Genomic DNA, 23,326 nt, shown 5'->3' with positions numbered 1-23,326 from the left:
AATTTTTTCAATCCTTTCACATTTGACAAGTAAAGAATACCCACTGTTTCATGTTTTTTTTTCCAAAGGAAGAGTTGTCCACTTTTATTCACTCTTTCCCATAGCTATCTAAACACCTGAGCAATAACTATTTTTTTCATCTTTTTGCCCTGCTTGAGCTACTCATCAATATCTATTTTTTGTTCTCTCCTGTTTTGGAGGACAGATGTCCTTGATTTGAGTAGACGAGCGCTGATTCCTGGTATCAAAGGCTACTTCACTATCTATGGTCTTCAAAGACAATTCAAAGTAACCTTTCATCCCTCTTCCTTGTGGACCATCATTAATGAAACTTGCATTTTTAATGTTACAGTCCTGCTGACCACCACATCTGAAACCGCAAGAATGACAGTGCATGCAAAACTCTATCCTACTGTGCTTTTGCTCACTGCCTTGTGAAATTGAGATCTAGTGCAAAAGTCATGGAGTTTTGATGCTTCACTTTGAATAGAAGCTTTGTTGTTTTGGCACCAGAAATGAAAAACCTAAGGAGAATTGTTAGTTTACAAAGTTGGATAATACCAAAATGTTTAAAAAAAAAAAAAGAAGAAGAAGAAGAAGAAGAATGAAAGTAAAAGCAAAGTGGAAAATACCTGTCGTGAAACGCTGCAAACCAGGAATCATGAGTTGTCCCTTGCTAGGAGTATGCGATGAAAGCTTTCATATACTACATTTGGCTAACCTCAGATGTTTAGATGTTCAACTTACATTATTCAGATTATTCTTAGTAAGATCATCTTAATAACCAAGTAATTGATTTCAATGCCTTGGTAAACTCGTTGCATGTGGTCTATCTAGAAGAAATCATTAGAATTAGGTTTATGCTCTCATAAGGACCTTTGAAAAGCTCTTGGCAAAGAAGATTAACTCATTTGGATAAGTATATGTTGTCACTGGTTATATCAACCAACAAAGAAGAATTCATTTGTAAACCTGTCTATGTTTTCAAGATTTAGACAACTAATTTTGGAAATGGGATCAATTTTCAAAGTCAGGTACTTAGTAAATGTAGACAACGGTATAGAAAGCCACCTTAAAAAGATACCATAATTGCTTCCTATAAAATCATTCAAAGGATGGATGAAAAGAGACATACAATTTTCTACAGATGGGGAGAGTCTCAAGCCATACCCATCCGTGATATATACTTCCCAATAAACATAAACAAATCCGTACTTGGGTTAAGCTGGTCTTTCATGGTAGTGAGAAGCAGTATATTATAGAAGGTTAGAGCAAAATTAAAGTAAAACAACATTCAATAGCAACAGTGCCATGTTTTGTGTTCATTCAATCAATAAATTCTATTATGAATCCACCATGTTCAAATACTATGCTAGGCACTTATTATTTTTTTAAAAATTTTATTTATTTATTCATGAGAGACACAGAGAGAAAGAGACACAGGCACAGGCAGAGGGAGAGAAGTAGGCCCCATGTAGGGAGCCCGATGTGGGACTCGATCTCGTGTCTCTAGGATCATGCCCTGAGTGGAAGGCAGTGCTAAACTTCTGAGCCACCCCAGCTGCCCTATGCTAGGCACTTATGATGTAAATGTGAACTAAAAAAAAAAAAATCTCCTGTACCCTAAGAATGTACATTCCACTATGATACTGAGTAAATTACCTAAACATTGAAAGTCAGTCACCTAGTATATAAAATAGAAGTAATAAGAGTACCCCATCTGGTGGTTGAAAATAAAATAGGTTATTCCCTTGCCCAGAGTCAATGATCAATGTTATCTATCTATCATTATTGTTGTTGCTACCGTCATCATCATTGGAATCTAGACAAATAAAATTATTATATTTGTCCCGTATTATCATAAACAACACAAATGCAAATGATTAGATTTGTACAAAATGACTGAAAGGGATTTACATCTTTTTACAAAATGGTTCTAAAGGATAAATATTATTTGTTCTAGCATAGCACACATGATACCATTTCTAAACGTGATTTCTGGATCACTAATATAAAAGCTGACTGGTATACATTTATTAATGTTCTTTTGGAGTAGACTATACCAATAAAATTGAGAAGGTAAATATGTAGAGAAATTTTTGAGATCACAACTTTTTAAGTTGGTCAATAATCTGATGTAGTCTGCCTCTTATTTTTCCAAAAGTAATTGTGTACCTTTAGAACTGAAATCTACCCACAGTCCTCCATCCATCCAATTGTATAGTTAAATCTTTCAAAATATTTTCATTTTTATATGTTCTACACTATCTTTGTAGAAGGATACAAAGGTCATTAAAAGCACAGTTTGTCCTTGAAATTGAAACAGTACAGTTGAGAATACAGGTATGTGCATATATTTATGTTGATTCAATTATAGGACAAAAATTTTTATTTAAAAAGTACCTATTCTTTCACCATATCTCTATCTCCTTTGACATGCCCATGTCATCCACTGCAAGGGCCAGATAAATCACCCAACACAGCTTCCTGAATTTCAAGTTCTAGACTGAGTCTACTTTGCTTTTCCATAACTGCTTTGAGTCTTCTTCCTTAATAGCTTCCTTTACAACTAGTATTATATGGCTTAATATTATAGCTCTTTCTCTTTGTTAGGTGTGATTTACTGAGTTTATTGTGGATTCTAAGACCTGGGTCTGGTTTCGTACATGTTTACATAACTGTACGAGAGATCGGCTATTACCACACACTAGGCCTGAGTGTTTGAGCACATGGTGCCATGTACTCCAAGTATATGGCAAGGAAATGGAGAGCAAACAAAAATATAAAGGTCTAGGGAATTACAAGGAATAGTTGATTCACATCTTGCATGAAAGTTTTGTTTTTGGACAGCATGTGAAACAAGAGTTGTACTCAATACGACGCCAAAAGGAGACACGCACTACATTAGAATGAGTTAAACACTGCTGATGTTTCCTCCTGCATTGGAACAGATTTAACAATAGATGAAAGAATTGACTAGTAGCAATATTAATTATAATAAAAAATAATGCCATCAATATCCTTGTGCCACACATTCCCTAAGCATATATTAGTCCACATAATTTTCCAATAATCTTAAGCAATACTTATTCCCCCAATTTTATAAATGAGGCAATTTAGGCAAGAGTGGATATACGGAAGAGAGATAGCATGCATGCAACACATTTTCCAGGTATATGGAGGCTTTAAATAAAAGCAAAAGAATCGCTGCTTATAAAATGTTATCATATTCATCTAAATCTTCCATAACTGGAAGAGAGTTAACTCTCATAACTCTGTTAGTTAAGTGCAAATTCTCTGCAGTAAGCTTTCCTGCATACCAACTTTATGTCTGTCACTTGCTCTGTGGGATCTTAAAAAAAGTTACTTGATCTCTCCTGCCTGTTTTTCTCATCTGAAAGCAGTATTGTGAGAAATCAATTCATATAAAGCAGTTAAAACTGTGCTTGGCAGTTAATAAGCATTCAGTAAATGATATCTGCTTTTGTGAGTTAATATTTATTATTACGTATTGTTAATTTTTCCCTTTCCTATCTTCAAACGGTATGTTATTCTTTCTATGTCTTAACTGAATATATTTCCACTTACTCCCTACTCGAAAGAAAGAAGATTCATTTCTGTTACAGTGTATATCTCTTGCCTGTCTCTGTCCTCCTAATTTATTTAATATTTAGATAGTATCAGTTACCTTTAAATTAGGAGTCAAAAACTCAGTTGTATCTATGAAACAGGCAATTAATTAGCCCTCTTGGCCTTTCTTTGAGCTCCTGTTCTCTCTCACACCTTCCAGCCCTGAACTTGAAAGTATGTGGATTTATGCTTGTCAGACTGGCTCTCATTTTTAATTGGACAATCTGGTATTTCCTCCCACAGAAGCATCCATTAAACAGATGGCCACAGCCTTTCTATCTTCTAGGAAATTGTTGAATCCTCTCATTTGCTATGTTCCTCCTCCTGTATCTTTGCTTATATACCTACACACTTAGAGTTACATTTTAGTTTTAATTTTTAATTGTTTTACTATAATTTCAATTGATTCTGGAGAGGATATAGAGAAATGTGTGTGTTCACTTCATATTCTTACAGTTCATCTTTGTCTTTCTACAATTGTTAGTGATGCAGTAAAATGACCTATTAATTAGGGCAACATCAAAGAAGTATTCAGAAGCGAATTATGGGTTTTAAACTTTTTAAACTATATTTCAAGGATTTTTTCCATATTTTCTATTTTACATAAAAAATGTGAATGGAAAATGTATAGGATCCTATCTGAGGGAAGTCTTATTGGTTGTCAGGGATATTAAAAATGTATTATGTAAGCAATGGATAATATTACCATAGAGATGTACTTTATTTTTTTACTCACTTAAGAATGGCTTATACCCTCTTCTAAATGTGTGTAGATATGCATGCATATTTATGAACATGTATGAATGTATATATATATGTATGTTTTTTGTTTTGTTTTTTGTATTTTATAGAAAGCACCTTTAACTCTAATGCTTTGGACTATAAATGTCAGCTTATAATAAATATACAGACTCTTATATTTAGAAGAGAAGTCTGTTCCTGTTTATACCCACACATAGGTGATTTCAAACAGAGAATATATGCCAGTAGGAGATATAGCTGGAAATATATCAGGTGGAAGAGAAGCAGATTAAGTCAATATGGTCTTATTCTATTGATATATTACAATTAGAATTACTAATGATTTCTAACATTAAAATTGTAGGACCCACTAATAATATAGTAATTTTAACATAATATCCCCTTGAAAATACTACGACATTCCTAAAGTGTATGCATGGGGGAAAAAATCAGATAGGGTACCTTTCTGTGAAAAGTATGTTTTTGTTACTTCTATTGTAGGAAATGGAGAAGTGTTTCAATTCAGCCGACTTCTGAAAGGTGAGACCGAGGTCATCAGTCAAAATAAAACAGCCGTGTCTCTAAAAGCAAATATATCCCTTAATAAACTACTTCTCAAAATGAACATGGCTTATTTAATGCTAGAGAATGGAAGTATTAAACACAAATGCTCCCATCTGTGTATGTTTCCAAGTATAACACAAAATAGATGTTTTTTTGTGTCTCTTCTTCAGTTTCCATTCTTCTGAGCAGTTTGCCTCATGTTCTTAAGCAGCCCAGAGTTAGTTGTTAAATTCTAGAGAGCAGGCTGTGTTTGAAGGATCTTAGAATTCTGAACTTCACTCTTGCTATGTCTGAAAATGTTCCCTGACTGATCTCTCTCTTACATATCTCATTATGTTCCCATGCTCATTTGGGATTGGATATAAAGAACTGTAAAAGAGATGAGTAGTTACTAAATTAGTAGTCATTTGCTGCAATGCAGGGTACTTGTTTTAACCATCATCTTTCTTGTCTTCACACAGCAACACATTTCTAAATTTTTAAAACTCAAATAGTTCTTATTTATCCTTGATAAATAGTAAATAATTGAGTTGTTATTAGCTTTTATTTGCTTTTAAAAATATTTATGTATTTATGTATTTATGTATGTATTTATTTATTTATTTATTTATTTGAGAGAGAGAGAGAGAGAGTGTGTGTGTGTGTGCAGGGTTTGGGGTGGAGGGGCAGAGGGGCAGGGGGCAGAGGCAGAGAATCTTCAAGCAGAATCCTCGCTGAGCAAGGAGCCTGGGTGGGAGGCTTGATTCCAAGACCCATGAGATCATGACTTGAGTCAAACCAAGAGTTGGCAGCTTAACTGACTGAGCCACCCAAGTGTCCCAGCTTCTATTTCCTTTTAAGACAGATTTGTGGAGTTTAAGGGAACAACATCTCAAATGTGTACTTATATCCAAACCGTAGTTGAAAAGAAAGCTGAGTACTATTTCTTTACAATGTCTTTGTACTAGATCCATAATCATAACTTACATGCTATTGGCATTTTGTAAAAATTCATAAGTTTCTAGAACAAAATATAGACCAAAGCAAACCCTTACATAAAGATCCTTTACCATTTCATCACTGTTTCCCTCATTTGTGATTCACAATATATATGATTTATTTTTCATTTATTTATTTAAAAAGATTTTATTTATTTATTCATGAAAGACACAGAGAGAGGAAGAGGTAGAAACATAGGCAGAGGGAGCCGATGCGGGACTTGATCCCAGGACTCTGCCCTAAGCTGAAAGCAGACGCTCAACCACTGAGCCACCTAGGTGTCCCCACAATATATATTATTTAAAGTGGAGTTGTTCAAGTGTATAACTCAAAGGATAAGCCACCTAAATCAAACTAGGCTTTTAGGTATCCTGCTGACCATGAATCCTATATTTCAGCAGCCCAGAAGTTCCATGGGTCTATGTGGTGAACAGAATAATGCTGAAAAGAAAAGAGCTCCAATGTATACCTAAATCATCATCATCATGTATACCTTAATTTCCATTTCAAGTATTAACAATAATTTTTATTCATACGACCCAACTGCTAACAAATTTTAGGCAATGTTCCAAGCTTAGAGACTCAGATTTATAAAAGACATAGGCCCTGTCCCCACTATATGGAATACATTGTGTGGATTTTTAATTTCTAGTCCTCTTAGAAGGATATTCTCCAAGTGTTTCATTTGGCCAAGTCCTCTAAGAAAAGTGGAGCAAGTCTTTACAGGATCTCCCTGAATCACTAGAGCCACTCTAGAGCTGACTTTACTTTTTAGAATGGATGATAAGGTTATTTTCTTTCCTTTTTTTTAAGGTTATTTTTCTTTAAAATAGGCAATTGAAATTTCTTTTGAGAAAGAATTTTTTTAGTTAAAAAGGTTCACAGTATAGAATTTAAACTCTCATCAGATTATGACAGATATTTTTCAGATCTATTCATTATTACAACGTGATCCATGAAAATAAACCAAAGATATATTAAGACAATCTGTAAACATATCTAATTATTAACTATATGTATATTTGAGATTGTCTATTTTCTGATCTATTTTGTATAACACTTCAATTAATGCTTGTAGGATAGAGGATTTTGTCAGATGTGTTTCAAATTCTATTTCTGTTATGCAATAAGGACCCTGAAATTCTAATTCATTTGATCTAAAATAAATTCTTTTCTCTGTTATCTGTTAACAAATGACCATCAGTAAACATTTGGCAAATGTTATTTAAAACTATACACTATTCTATCTACAAAATAATCCATGCAAAATACTTAATAGCTTTTATTTGTAGGTATTTGTTGCATGTGTGTAGGTAAAAGATATTCACATACATACTTACTTTTTTGTTACAAGAGTTTGAAGCAATTTGAAACAAATAATAGGGGAGTTTGGGTAAGTCCCTTGTTAGGCATCTGTCTTCAGCTTAGGTCATGATCCTACAGTCCTGGGAACGAGCCCCACACTGGATTCTGTGTTCAGGGGGAGTCTATTTCTCCCTCTGCCCCTCACCCTGCTTGTGCTCGCCCATTCTCTCTCTCGCTCTCTCTCTCAAAGAAATAAATAAAATCTTTTTAAAAAGGAAACAAATAATGAACAAAGATTAAACATTACTAGATGGAGGATTCATGTCTACATATGGTAGGAAAGCTTTTATATTACTAACTCTCCAACAGATTAAAATCTGGAAACATATTTTCTAAAAATGTATTTGCAGCAATTGAAGAATGAATAAATGCAGGGGAAAAATAGTAAAACAAAATCTTAAAAAGGGGAATTGCAATGAGTGATAATTTGTGTTCATGAGCATTCATTTTCCTCCTGAAGGCAACTTCCCACATGAGGTTGGTAAAACATAACAGAAAAGTTTCAATTTCACCAACTCTAGGAGTCAGAGGATAGAGTAGAGGAGCACCAGAATGGTTGGAAAATGAGGTGAAGTCTTTTAAAGCAGGGAGCTATGCAGTGGGGAAACTCCCAAATCTGAAACTCCATCCCAAAGCTTGGCTGGTTTTTGAACTTTGTGTATGTGGGGAAGACTTCAACAAGTCCAGTGGAAAGTGAGTGGGAAAGTTGGAAACACTGTGGATGGGAGATTTCATCTGCTGCCTATTACAGAGGAAAGAGTTTGGAATTTGAGACCAGTCAAGGAGTCTACTTGTTAAAACAAAAATCAATATCCTTTGATGTGTTTATTGAGAGGATCCTGTGATTTTTTTACACTTTATTCTATTATTATGCAAATATTGATTTGCATGTATTCAATAATCTTTTCATCCCAGGGGTAACTTAGTTGATCATGATATATGATCCTTTTAATGCACTGTTGAAAAGTAGGTTTACTAATATTTTGTTGAGAATTTTAGCACATATATTCACCAGGGATATTGGTGCATAGTTTTCTGTTCTTTTAGCTGGATAGATAGATAGATAGATAGATAGATAGATAGATAGATAGAATCTTTATCTGGGAGTGACAGCGACGCAAGACGGCAGCCACCATGGGCTCGGCCTCGTCCCCTACCTGGCCCCAATGCCTCAGCTCTGTTCTGGAAAACACCCAGAAATGGCTCAAGCCTCAATCTGAACTCAGGAGTAAAAGTCTCTCGCAATTTTCGACTGTTATGGAAGAAGGCCATAAAGGAGTAGGAGATGGCACAGTTAGCTGGGGTCTAGAAGATGATGAAGACATGCCACTTACAAGATGGACAGGGATGATAATTGGGCCTCCAAGAACAATTTATGAAAACTGAATATACAGCCTTAAAATAGAATGTGGACCTAAATACCCAGAAGCACCCCCCCTTTGTAAGATTTGTAACAAAATTTAATATGAATGGAGTTAATAGTTCTAATGGAGTGGTGGACCCAAGAACCGTATCCATGCTAGCAAAATGGCAGAATTCATATAGCATCAAAGTTGTCCTGCAAGAGCTCGGCGCCTAATGATGTCTAAAGAAAACATGAAACTCCCTCAGCACCCCCGAAGGATAGTGTTACAGCAATTAATCAAAAAGAGAAACCACCCTCCCCTCCCCCCCCATTCGATTTAAGCAGTCATTTTCCACAGTAGTACATTTTCTAGATACGTCTTGTAGACCTCAAAAGTACTGGAAAGGAAGCTCCCATTCAAAGGCAATTTATCTTAAGATACTGTAAAGGATACTAATTTTTTGTCCATTTGAAATATATAAGTTGTGCTATAACAAATCATCCTGTCAAGTGTAACCACTGTCCACATAGTTGAACTTCTGGGATCAAGAAAGTATATTTAAATTGATTCCCATCATAACCGGTGGGGTACATCTAACTCAACTGTGAAAAGGCACATCACACAATCACCTTGCTGCTGATTACATGGCCTTCGGTCTCTGCCTTCTCCCCTTCTCCTCCTGCTGGCTCCCTTCCTCCCTCCCTCCCTCCCTCCATCCCTCCCCCCACCCACCCCTCCGTCCCTGCAACAGCCCTCCAGGTTGGGGTGGCTTGCTAGAATAGGCATGAAGGTTTCAGGTCGCAGCCTGTGGGAATACTGCTGGGTGTGCAGGGGTGCTCCAGCTGCACCCCTGGTTTCTTTTTTTAAGTCTTAAATGATGCCCTCCCCCCTCCAAGCCATCATCCTTTCTCCACTTCCCATGACCACCCTTGGCCAAAACATAGATTGTAACCCCCTCTGCTCCCCTCTGAAATTGGCCTTTGGTGAGGGATTCAGGGCTTTCCCCACATCTTCTCCCCTACCTTAATCGAGGGGTGCTACTTTTTCCTTCCTCCTCAAGTCCCTTTTTGCACCATCACCACCCAGTACTTCCTTGCTTTGGCCAGAAGCCATCAGGTAAGGTTGGAAAGAGTCTCTGACTCCCCTCGTTTAGTTTGGAACCACATTTACTCACTCTCCACCAGCCTGGGAATGAATATTGGGTCCTCAGCCCTGCCACCCTCTGCCGTCATCATCAGCCGATGCTGTTTTTTTAGCTCAGGTTTTGATAAAATGAAAAGAACAGTCACCAGGGGTACTCAGACCTGCCAGCTCTCAAAGTGCTTGGTGGTAAAATTTGGAGAAAGGCTACAGAAGACACTTGTAAGCACACATGATCCCTCTGAATGGTTTTCTTTTCCTGTAATTGCTTTTGCTTTTAACAATTGAAGAAGTTTTAAACAGGGTTCTCATGTGGTCATCTTATAATCCATTTGGGTCTAGTTTGGAATCTGACAACTGGAACGAAAAGAAACTTGGATTCGGTGCATACTTTGGTTTTGATGCTGCTGTGTCTCATGTTCCTCAGCAGGGATCAAGAAAGAACTCAGTGTGCACAGCAGATCCCCAAAATTGGCGGGCTTGACTTCCTGGCAAATTGCTGCATCTTTCCACTTTTCTGTTCAGGACCACTAAATGCTGAGATGTGGATGCATACCGAAATAAAAGCGATTCATTGTGTTCCACAAACAAAAAAAAAAAAAAGAATCTTTATCTGGCTTTGGAATCAAGGTAATGTTAATCCTGTAAAATAAGTCTGAAGTGTTCCCTTCTTTTCATATTTTGGAAGAATTTGAGATGGATTGGCATTAATTTAAATTTTTCCTTAAATGTATTGTAGAAATCATCAGTGAAACCATCTGGTCCTGGGCTTTTCTGTTGTTATTGGGAGGTTTTTGGTTACTGTTTCAGTCTCCTTTCTCATTAATGATCTGTTCAGATTTCCTATTTCTTAGATTTTTGTTTGGTAGATTATACATTTCTAGTATTTATTCATTTCTTCTATGTTAACTGATTTGTTCATGCTCCTACTAGCGTCCCTCATGTTCCTTTGCGTCTGTGATGTGAATTGTAATGTTTCCTCTTTCATTTCTAATTTTCCTTATTTGAATCTTCCTTTTTCCTTGTTTAATGGAGCTAAAGTTTTATCTAATATGTTTGTCTTTCAAAAACCAAATCTTAGTTTCAATGATTTTTCTTCTGTTTCTGGTCTATTTTATTTCTGCTCTACTCTTTATTATATTTTTCCTATTGTTAACTTTGGACTTAGATAGTTCCTAGTTTTCTAATTTCTTTATATATAAACTTAAGTTGTTTATCTGATATCTTCCTTTTATTAGTGTATGCATAAATTTTGCTATAAATTTTCCTCTTAGAATTGCTTTTACTGCATCCCATAATTTTTGAAATGTTCTTTTTATTTTCAATAGTCTCAAGATTCTGATTTTCCCTTTACCTTCTCTTTGACCCATTATTTGTTGAGGAATGTGTTAATTTCATTGTTATATCTGAATACTTCCATTTTCCTCCTGTCATTGATTTCTAGTTTCATACCATTTTATTTATATTATTTCAATCTTTTCATATTTGTTAAGGCTTGTTTTGTGGTTCAACATTTGATCTCTCCTGGAGAGCATTCTGTGTGTGCTTGAGAAAAGTGAGTTTTTTGCTGGTATTGGATCAAATGCTTTGTACATGTCTGTTAGGTCCATTTGGTCCATAGTGTTATTCAAGTCTGCTGTTTCCTTATTAACTTTATGTCTAGGTATTATATTCTGTGTTGAGATTGGGATATTGAAGTCCTCTACTATTAGTATATTGTTGTCTATTTCTCCCATCATTTCTGTTAATACTTAGGTGCTCTAATGTTAACTACATATGTTCTTATAATTTTATATCCTCTTGATGAACTGACTCCTTTGTTACTATATAGTGACTTTCTTTGTCTCTTCTCACCAATTTTGACTAAAAGTCTATTTTATGATAGAGATAAAGTCATAACTAAAATAATTATGGACTTTTTATGACTCTCATGTTTTCTTATTATTACTAGTGTCCTTTCATTTCAATTTCAAGAACTGCATTTAGCATTTCTTATAAGGCAAGTCTAATGGTGATGTCTTCTCTTAGATTTGTTTACCTGAATATCTCTTTCCTTTATTTCTGAAGGACAGTTTTGATGGGTATAGTAATCCAAGGTGGTATTTTTTTTAAGATTTATTTATTTATTTGACAGAGAGAGAGAGAATAAGCAGGAGGGGCAGAGGGAGAGGGAGAGAGAATCTTAAGCGGACTGTACCGAGTGCAGAGCCTGATGCAGGGCTCTATCTCACAACCTTAAGATCATGACCAGAGCTGAAACTAAGATTTGGATACTTAGCCAACTGTCAACCAGTTGTCCCTAGGGTGGAATTTTTTTAAGTACTTTTAATACATTATTCATTCCCTCTATGCCTGCAAGGTTTTTGGAGAAAAATAGCCTAATAGAAGTTCCCTTAAATATGATAAGTATTTTTTCTTTTGCTGTTTTCAAAGTTAATTCTTCATTTTTGATATTTGTTTTGATATTGCTCAGGATCCTTTTAGTTTCCTGTATTGGAATGTGGTTGTCTCTCTCAAGATTTAAAAGTGCTCAGCTATTAATAACTTAAATATGCTTTCAGCCCTTTTTGCTCGTTCTTCTCCATCTGGAATTTTTAGGATATGATATTTGCTTGACGTTGTCCCATAATCATTTAGCCTTTTTTTTTTCTTTTTCATTCTATTTTTCTCCAGAATCATAGTCATGCTGAGTTTGAGCCAGTTTTGAGGCTTCCCTGGGTCTGCAGTGGGGTCTACAACTGGTATATTTGTAACTAGAGGCTTGAGGAGGTATGGATTCTCTCTGGTCTCTGGGTGGATGGAAATGCTTCCAGGACCTTGTTCAATAGGATGGCGATGAAACAGAGATCTATTTAGGGTCTGCATTTGGGTCCTCAACCCACAGGCTTATTGCCAAGTGTGCAGATGTGGTTTCTGCCAAATCCGTGGGAAAGCTTCTTCCTGGTCACTTTATGAGCTCCCAGGTAGATAGGACTTGCCCCATACTGTGGCTGAGAGGGACCCGAAACCACGACTTAGTGCTATTTCAGGTTCCACTGCCAATATTGAGGTCTGCAGACCTGGTTCAAAGGTATAAATGGCCAAGTCTCCTACTAGTTCTCTTAGTGGACTAGACTCCTTAAAACTGCTTAGGGGGACTGGAGCCAAGTATAAGACCATTTTTCGGATCTCCTGGTATGTAGATGTGAGCATTTCTTGTGGGGTGTCTGTGAGAGCAAGACTGCTTGAGGACTATGGTTGGTAGGAGCCAACACTGATTTTAGGGCTATTTCAGGATCTTTGGAGGTAAAGACAAAAGTGTTTCTTGCTAAGTTCTTTGGCTACTACCAGTACTTCTATGGGCTGTGTCTGGGAATGGCTGAAGTGGGTTAAAAGGTCTAAGGGATCTCTGGGGACACATGAGATTATCTTCCACTGGAATTTTCAAACCTCAGGACTCCTGACAGATAGTGGCCATAAGGGGGCTAAAACAAAGTATAGTCATTTTTAGGATCTCCAGAGATATAAATGGAAGTGTTTCCTTTTAGGTCTCTGTGCAAGCAGGATTACTTGCAGACTATGGCTGGGATGGGCCGGGGTTCAGTTACAGGGTCCTTTCAGGGTTTATAGTTTGATTGAGCTTGTTGGGCTTATCTCCAGGGGTTCCTGAAACACGGTAGAGAGTCTTGGACTGCTCCAGGGTTTCACTTTCCTACCTGTGTCCCAAAGTTCCCTAAAAGACACTTTTATTTGTGGATAGATGCAAGTTGTTGTTGAGAAGGGATATGAGAGGGGGATGAATTATTCAGCCAACATGCTGATGCCACTCAAGAGATTCACTTTAGATTTAAGACATATATAGGGTAAAAGTGAAGGCAGGACTGACTTTATGTTGGGGGAGGAGAGATATTCCATTCAAATGGTAAATAGTAACCAAAAAAAGAACGGAGTGGCTATACTTATTTCAGATAAAATAGACTTTAAGTCAACAACTGTCACAAGAGACAAGAAGGTCATTATATAATGAAAAAAGATTCAATTCAGCAGGAAGATATAACAGTTATAAATATATATGAGCTTAGCATCAAAACACCTAAATATATAAAAAAACATTGGCAGATCTGAAGGGAGAAATAGACAGCACTACAATAATAGCAGGAGACTTCAATACTCTGCTCTGTATAATGGATAAATCATCCAGATAGAAAATCACTATGGGAACAGCAGTTGTGAATAACACTACAACAAATGGACCTAACCTATATATACAGAACATTCTATATAATAGCAATAGAATATTTGTTGTTTTCAAGTGCACAAAAAATAGTCTCCAGGATAAGCCACATGTGGGGTTGCAAAACAAGCCTTAACAAAATTAACAAGATTGAAATCATTCCAAGTATCTTTTCCAACATGGAAACTGAACAACATACTCTTAAACAACTATTGGGTCAGAGAAGAAACCAAGTTGGAAATCAGAAAATAATTGGGGACAAATGAAAATGAAAACACACACTAAAATGTATAGAATGTGACAAAAGCAGTACAAGAAGGAAGAAATTTAAAAGCTGGTGAAATAATAAATGTCTTTTTGGAAAAAAAATACATAAACTTTAGCTAGGCTAAGAAAAAAGAGAGAGAAAACTCAAATAAAATCAGAAATGAAGAAGACATTACAACTGATCTACAGAAATAAAAAGAATATGAAGGATCCTTACGAATAAATATACACCAACAATTTGGACAACTTAGAACTAGCTAAATTCCTAGAAACATACAACCTACCAATTCAGAATCAAAAAGAAGTTAAAAGCCTAAAAGAGCAATAACAAATAAGGAGACTGAATCAGTAATCAAAAAACTCCCAACGAAGAAAAGCCCAAGACAACATGGCTTCATGGTTAAATTCTACTGACAGAAGAATTAATACAAATTCTTAAACTGTTCCAAGAAATATAAGAAAAGGGAATACTTCCAAATTCACCTTTGAGGTCAGTATCACCCTAATATCAAGGCCAAACAAAGTGACCACAACAAAAGAATACATACTACAGGCTGATCTCTGTGATGAACATAGATGCAAAAATTCTCAACAAAATACTAGCAAACGTAATTCAAAATGACATTAAAATAATCATATACTATGACTAAGTAAGTTTATCTCTAGGTGCAAAGGTGGCTTAATATGCACAAATCAATCAATGTGATACACTATATTAACAGAATGAAAGATAAAAATCATATAGTTATCTCAATAAATACAGAAACTTTTTGTCAAAATTCCATTTACTCTTTCATGATAGAAATATTCAATAAATTAGTTCTTTTCAGAACTTATCTCATGTAATAAAGTAAAAAATCCACAGCTAATATCACACTCAATGGTAAAAACTTAAAATTTTCCTCTAAGATCCAGAACAAGACAGGATGCCCACTCTTGCCTGTCTTATTCATACAGTACAAGAAGTCTCAGCCAAATCAAGAAAAAAAAATTTTTTTAATATTAAAGGCATTGAAATAAAAAAGGTAAAACTATTATCTTTTGGCAGATGACATGATCTGATACATAGGAAATACTAAAGAATACACACATACACACACACACACTTAATTTGTGAATTCAGTGATGCTGCAAGATCTAGGATTAGCAAAAAAATCAGTTACATTTCTATACTCTAACCTACTCTACTCATGAAGAAATAAGAAGGGAAAAAAATCCATTCACAAGAGCATCAAAAAGACTAAGACACTTAGGAATTAATTTAACCAAAGAGGTGAAATCCTGTACATTGAAAAATATGCACATTTAACAAAGATTTTTAGAAAGACAGAAATAAGTGGGAAAGATGTCCTGTGTTCATAGACTGGAAGAATTAATATTGTTAAATGTCCATACTCCCCAAAACAATATATAGATATAAGCAATATATAGATTCAATACAATCTCTATCAAAATTCCATCAGTAATTTTACAGAAATAGAAAAAAATAATTCTAAAACTCTTTTGGTACCACAAAACAAACAAAAATCTGACTAGCAAAAGCAATTTTTAGCAAGAACAAACCTGGGGCTATCACACTCTCTGACTTCAAAACATTCTTCAAAGATACAGTAATCAAAAAAGCATGATACTGGGGTAAAATCAGATATATAGATCAATGGAACAGAAGAGAGAGGTCATAAATAACTCACACATTGGTCAAGTGATTTTCAACAAGGGTGCCAAAATTACACAATGGGGAAAAGATAGTTTCTTGAATAAATGGTGCTGGGGAAATATTTACATGCAAAAGAATGAAATTGGACACTTATTTCACAACATACACAAGAATCAATATGGATCAAAGACTTAAATGTGAAATCTGAAACAATAAAATTTTAGAAGAAAACATCTTCTAGATATTGGGCTGGGCTATGATTTCTTGGATATGATGCCAATAGTGTAGTTTAGAGAAGCAAAAATAGAACTGAGAAGCTTTTACATGGCAAAAGAATAATCAACAGAGTAAAAAAGCAACCTATGTCATAGAAGAAAATATTTGCAGACCATAAATCTGATTTGAGTTAATATCCAATCTCCAATTTCTGGAGATCTGCTATAAAACATAAGACCTGTAATACTGTATTGCATACTTAATAATACTATAATACTAAGGTAATACAATAATAATTCTGTATTGCATACTTGAAAATTTGCTAAGAAGGTAGATCTTACATTAAGTGGCCTCAGCACAATGAAAACAAAACAAAACAATATGAAAAATAAAAACAACAGGGTAGGATAAAACTTAGAGATAATGAATAAATTTATGGCACTGATTGCAGTGCTGATTTCATGCTGTATACTTATATCCAAATATATCAAGTTGTATACATAAATACCTAGAGTTTCTATGTCAATCATATCTCAATAAAAAGATTAAAAAACATTTTCCTTATCAAACATACTGTCTAAAAATTATAAGTAATCCACAGACCAGGATAAAATATTTTGGAAAAATACATGTATTATACTATATATGAAAACTAACATGTATCTAGAATATATATTTTAAATTTCTACAACTCAATGGTAAAAATTATCAAATGGCCAAAATATTTGTATTGATTTCCATGTGGAAGATATGCAAAAATTCCGCAACACAAAAGTCCTCACTCATAGAGATTCTTCACTGTCCACACAAAGCCTAGCACTAGAATGAACATCACAACTGTATTTTTATAAGAGCCTCAAACTGGAATCAACCAAAAGCAACCAACAGAATATTTGGTAGAGCAATCTTAGTATATCCATACTCAGCAATACAATGAACTAATCTACCAATAAATGTAACAACCTGGATAAATCTCTAGGTAAAAAAAAAAAAAAAAAAATCAGACAGAAAAGAGTACCTGTGTTATGTTTCTATTAATATATAAATATCTGAAACATAACTAAGCTTGGTTAAAAAAAAATAGCAGTTCCCTTTATATGGAAACTGACCAGGAAAACTTATAAACATTCTCATACTTTAAAAGGGACGTGGGTTACATGCTTACATGCATTTGTGAAAATTCACTGGGTGTAAGATTAATACTTTTTCATTGCTCTTGGTGCAAAAGTTATCTAACAAAGATTTGAAAACAAATATTGAACATTAGCTCAAGGATTCATTTTACCCATTTCTAGGGTTAAATATAAATGCCTATTCTGAAACTACCTTCTGTGTAACCTGGTCTTGAGCAATGAGTAAATTTATTGAGAACAGAGAACTCCAGGTTACTTGCTGTCAGGGAAGGAAGTTTTGACTATGCAATGGGGAAATCTAGAATGTATTCTGTGCTGTTGGATTGGATATGCAAGCGTCAGTAAAAAGTTGTGTGTGTGTCAGGGGGAAAGACAGAGAGAGATGGGGGAGGAGGAGTCAGAGAGAGAGAGATAGAGACATCTCAGTTTTGTCTTTTAAGAGAGACGAAAAATAATGTCACATGAGTAACAATGAGTAAACCTGGTTTTCAGATTTCAGTGTCTAAAAATCAACCTTTATGGAAAGAATCTGGGGGTCCTTGGAAGAAATACTGATTTCAAGGCTGAGTCGGAAAATGTAGAAAATGAGCCTAAAATATTGTGTTCCAGAAAGCAAGACAGTTCTCAAAGTATGATGGTAACATGGCAATAGAATACAGGTGCTAGTTTAAAGTGGCTCCCAGTTGCCAATTTTGGGAGAATTTGAGCATCAAAATAATGATAATTTGTGGATTATCACTGAATTAAGTAAGAACATGTAAGGTCGCTTACATAAATAAAGAAAGAAATACATAGTAGAGAAAAAAAAAGAATATTCTTTCTTATAGTAAAACCCTAAATAATAAACATAGGGGGTCTGAAGGAGTTATAAAAACTTCAATGGATGCTGTGAAGTTACAGTGAGAAACAAGGTATTGAAGGTTCTCAAAATTCCTTCCTCCTAAATATTTATTAACTAAAGGGATAAAAGCAACCATATAGGCAAAAACCCTGATGGGCACAATCTTAAATATTAAAACACAGCACTGCAGTAAACTATTACTGTATGCTTCTTGATATGATGCACTGAGAGGCACACATCACTTTTGTGATATTCCTAATAAAAATGTGTATTACTTGATTTTATCAAGATGAACCTTAAATTGAGAGACATCATACAAAATAGCTGTCCTATACTGCAAAAAACTCACAAAACAAAGCTAAAAAAACTGTTCCATATTAATGCAAACCAAATGATTGAATATATACAGAGGGATCTTCAACTTTTTTTTTATTAGAGTGTAGTTGACACACAATGTTACATTAATTACAGGTGTACAACATAGTGATTTGGCAAGTTTAAACATTATGCTATGTTCACCAGAAGTGTCACTACCATCCATCACCTCACGTTCCTATTTCAATATCAATGCCTGTATTTTTTTATGCTGTGCCATATTAAAAGTTATCTTGAATTTAATCCATGGCTGGAGGGAAAAAGTTACTATAAAGGCCACTATTGGGACATATGATGGCATTTGAATGTGGAATACTAAATAATAGAAATTATAAGAGTAATTAAATAATAGTATTGTTTCAATACAGTTTTCTGATTTTGATAACTGCTCAGTATGTAAGAAAATGCTCTTGTTCCTAAGTAAGAGACACTGAGTATTTAGGGTTAAAGAGCATACTTATTATCTTTACATGACTCTTAAATGATTTATTTAGAATATGTGCATATATGTAAATATCTATGGACAGATAAACCAATACAACAAAAAGGAGAAAATATAAATAATAGATGAAGCTGGTTCAAGAGTATATGAGAATTTCCTGTAAGCCTCGGTGAAATATTCTGCAAGTTGAAATTAGATCAAATTAAAAATATAAGTAAAGGGCAGCCCAGGGGGCTCAGCGGTTTAGCGAAGCCTGCAGCCCAGGGTGTGATACTGGAGACCTGGGATCGAGTCCCACGTCGGGTTCCCTGCATGGAGCCTGCTTCTCCCTCTGCCTGTGTCTCTGCCTCTCTCTCTCTCTCTCTGAATAAATAAAATCTTTAAATATATATATATAAGTAAAGAACTGTTAAAGACAAAGTTTACAAAAGAGGCAAGATGATGAGATGAAAAAAAAAACAAAAAGATGATGAGACGAAACACACAAGCAGCTTCAAAGTGATGGAGAGATCTAGTTCTCAGATGTTGTGGTGGTTCACAGGCGTTCATTTTACTGCATCCCACGCCGTTCATATGTGTATTCATATTATACAATAAAAAATTGGGTATGAAAAAAAATTTAGATGAAACTGCTACATCTGTAATTTGAAGCTTCATTTTAATGACTCATTTACCACAGTAAAGAGCCACTCTATTACCACAGTAGCAGAAGATAAACATAGAGACAAAATGAATAATTAATTTCAAGTTAAAGATTATAGAGAAGAGTGACACTTCTGCCCAGATGCAGCTATATTCTAAGGCCTAAAAAAATCACTTCCCAACAGCACAGTTAGGAGGTTTCTAGCTTGGGACATCCCCTTAGTCTCTTGACATCATTTTACGTATTCAAATCTGTAATATTGTTTTATTAACTTACATTTTGTTTCCAGGCCTCAGTTTTGTTTTTAATCAATAAGAGTTATTCGTATTTGATTTTACATTCATAGTTCATTACCATTCTGCTTCATTGAACAGCTCATAATAGTAGTGAAAAAAAGAGACATTCACTCTAACTTGCCTAAATAAACTGATAAAGATCCATGAAGTTGCTGGCAACTTTATATTACTGAAAATACTAGAGCTATGGCAAGTCGTTATGAACTGGAAACAAACCTAGAATTAATCTACTAATATCAAGATTTGAAACTGATGATTTTTGAAATTTTGTGGGGAGCTATTTTGGACATTTGCTCTATTGAGGGGAAAGGTTTTCAGCAGTGACTGCCTGATAAAATGTCCTGGGTGTAGGTGCCTGCCTAATACTTTTTCATAAGAAGTATTCCAAAGTTTGAGATGTACAGTAGGCTTTTCATCAGAATCTTGACTTTATTGATTGATATAATCAAACCAAAATAAGTCATTTTTCTTCCTTGCTGAAGTTGTCAGCATTTGAATATAAGAAATATAATAGATATATTGATGGTTGGATACTCTTCTAATAAGAATATCTAAATCGTGGTAAAAATTATCTTAGAACTTATTTGATTTTAGTGAAGGTTAAAATAAATTTTTCTGAAGATGCTTAACTCTTTTTGAATTGAGAGCTTTCTCTGAGAGTAGTGCTGAAGAAGAAAGACCTACGTTCTGTATATAGATATACAAAGCAGTTGAAAGCAGTTTTTTTTTCCCATTCTGAATCCTATCATAATCAGGTTATTCTAGTTGAATTAGCATAGCTCTTTATTTGGGGCCCTATATAACTAAAAAGCAAGTTGGAAACTTTACTGCCAGTAAGTGACCTAATGAACATTAAGCAAAATAATGTAACTATATAAAAGTAAAAAATATGTTGAAAGTTTATTTCAAATGTCCCATTAAATATTTCAACGTTAAAAATGTGAGCAATTAACTTAAATAGGATTTTCAGATGATCATTGCAAAGTATCTTGTTCAGCTGCACTAAGATTGCAACTGCCCAAGAGATATATGTACTTTACTAATTATCCATGGGACAAGTCCTCACTGCTTTCCTCCTGCCCTCCTTTTCTGCTACTCTCCCTCCCTCCATCCATCCCCTCCTTTTTCCTTTGTATATGCATATGATGCCCAATATGTACGTGGAATTTGTATACTTGCTTTAATTATATGAATGAATAAAGAAAACATCTTATTTAAATGAGGACATGAAGTTTAGGGAGAAAAATGCACTTCAAAAATGATCAAAACCTTATTTTCAATTGACTCTGCAATTGTTTTTAGGCCGTTATTCTTAGAATAAAATCACCTTTATTTTATTTTGCACAAAATTTTATCTCCAGAAAAGGACATGTTATCCTTTCCATTGTATTAGCATAAAAAATAGAAAATAAATAGTATTTGGATAAATACCTTATATTTACATAAATATGTTACCAAAATATACAATAATATCTGATTATATGGGAAATGTTTACCGTTATTGGTAACTGCAAAATAAAGAAAAATACCGGCCGCCCAGATATATGCGAGTGCACGTGTGTGTGTTCAACCAACCTTCTCCACTGGTATGTTAAATACATTAAATTTTTAACATAATATAGTACATAGTAGGGATTTTAAATTTATAGGATAAATTCCAATAGCACAAGTTTCCATCAACGTGAGTGGCAAATAGTCTAGCGTTTGCATAGTAGCCTCATTATGTCTGTAGGAATGCCTGAAAAGTCAGGGAAAGATTCTCAGATGTTCACTTATTATCAGAACTGCTTTTACGTGGTGTAGAATTTCCATGTTCATTACTCTTAATGGCCTTCTCTGTTGATGCTGGTCCTGATGCATAATGGGTTGTCATCATTGCAGGAACGTCCTACCTTTTTATAACTGTACCCATTACCATGACCTGTGGTCACTGCCAGTGCCATTATCATTTACCTCTAAATACCTGAAAAGTTAACTGCTCTTCTTTCTCTTGATGTATTATTTCCCAGACAGGTTCCCAATTATTATCCCCTAGTACAAAACACATTTTTCCCCCAAGACACTGCTTTCCAAATCATGGATTATCAGACATTAATGTGTGGAATAAATTTTGTGAGTCATCATTAGAAAATTTTAATTGAAATAAAAGGGTATGAAATTGAAAATAATATAATGCATCAGAGCAGGCAAGAGTGAGATTATTTTGTGTAGTTTTTGCATGTTAAAATGTTTTTTTCTTCCAAAGAGAAAAATCAAAACATGGAATAATCTTAATATTAGTAATAATAACAGTTCATGGTTATAGACCATTTTATATTTATGTGTTTATGTAATCATGACAACCCGATGTGTTAGGACTTTATTAAGGCCATTTTGCCCTTTGAAGAAACAGAAATTAAGACATTTTAAATAATTTGCCCCAGGACACAATTGTAGTTGGTGACAGAGGTGAGACTCAAATCTGTCCCAGACCAATGTTCCTGGGCTCCATCAGCAGCCTCATTTCCACCAAATTCTATGTGACAGTAAAGAATTTTGACAGGTGTTCAGTGACAGAGAACCAGTGTGTCCTAAGTACCTGGAAGACTGTTCTTCTCACTTTCCTCAAGTCGGCCTAAGTGAGTCCCATTTCTGATCAACACAAGTTCTAATGAATAACATGGATAATGAGTTGGATTGTAACATGTTAGCAATGTCTCTAAATTATGGAATTTTCTTTTTCTTTTACGTTTTTCATAATTTTTAATTTTCTTAAAGTTAATATTTGTGAACTAAAACATAAATGAAAGAATCACAATGTTCAGAGGTGTGTGGTTGTTTTACATGTCAGAATATGACCACCACAAAGGGAACTGATATTTAGTATAGCAAGGGAAACCTGAAACCCGCAGAGTGGCAATCATTTTGCTTGGCAAGATCCCTTCCAGCCATGCTGGACTAGTTTCCATCACATTATGAAAAAAAAGTACTTCCTTGAACTAGTGCTGTATAAATTTCAGATCTAGACAGATCCTGTAATGATGCTGATTGACATCAGAGTATCAGATAGCTTTGTCACTTCAAGTCATCGTCAAGTCAGAAACAGCGTACAACTAGAATGACTGTGCTAAGTGACAAATGACAAAACCTCCTCCTTAGGTTGTGACATGGAAAATATGTAGTTAATAATTTGAGAAACTGTCAGGTACTGCTTTAAATGCAGAAGAGTTTTTGCTTAACTTACTACTCTAAATGGTCAATAGACAGGTTTGTTATTGTTGTTCAAGACCAAATCATTATTTTAAATAATTAAAAACATCCACAAAAATAGTTGAATAATGTTTGCAATAAACTTATTACTAAAATGTCTAAAACATTCCAAGCATAAATAACAGGGAAAAAAAAAGAAACACCAGTATGGTAAGAATAACCAATAAAAGTAGAAAAATATCATATATCAGTGATTGTACCAAGAAGAAAATGGAATAAAGTACTGAGGA

General features: G+C 34.7%; 1 pseudogene; it reads left to right on the top strand.

Annotated features, from left to right (window-relative positions):
- Window positions 1–6,293: 6,293 nt before the first annotated feature.
- Window positions 6,294–8,920, top strand: LOC112928105 (ubiquitin-conjugating enzyme E2 variant 1-like; annotated as a pseudogene).
- The last annotated feature ends 14,406 nt before the right edge of the window (window positions 8,921–23,326 follow it).

The sequence above is a fragment of the Vulpes vulpes genome, chromosome 6 (assembly GCF_048418805.1).
Source record: "Vulpes vulpes isolate BD-2025 chromosome 6, VulVul3, whole genome shotgun sequence".
In the NCBI taxonomy this organism is placed as follows: Eukaryota; Metazoa; Chordata; class Mammalia; order Carnivora; family Canidae; genus Vulpes; species Vulpes vulpes.
This window is presented reverse-complemented; position numbering and strand designations above follow the sequence as displayed.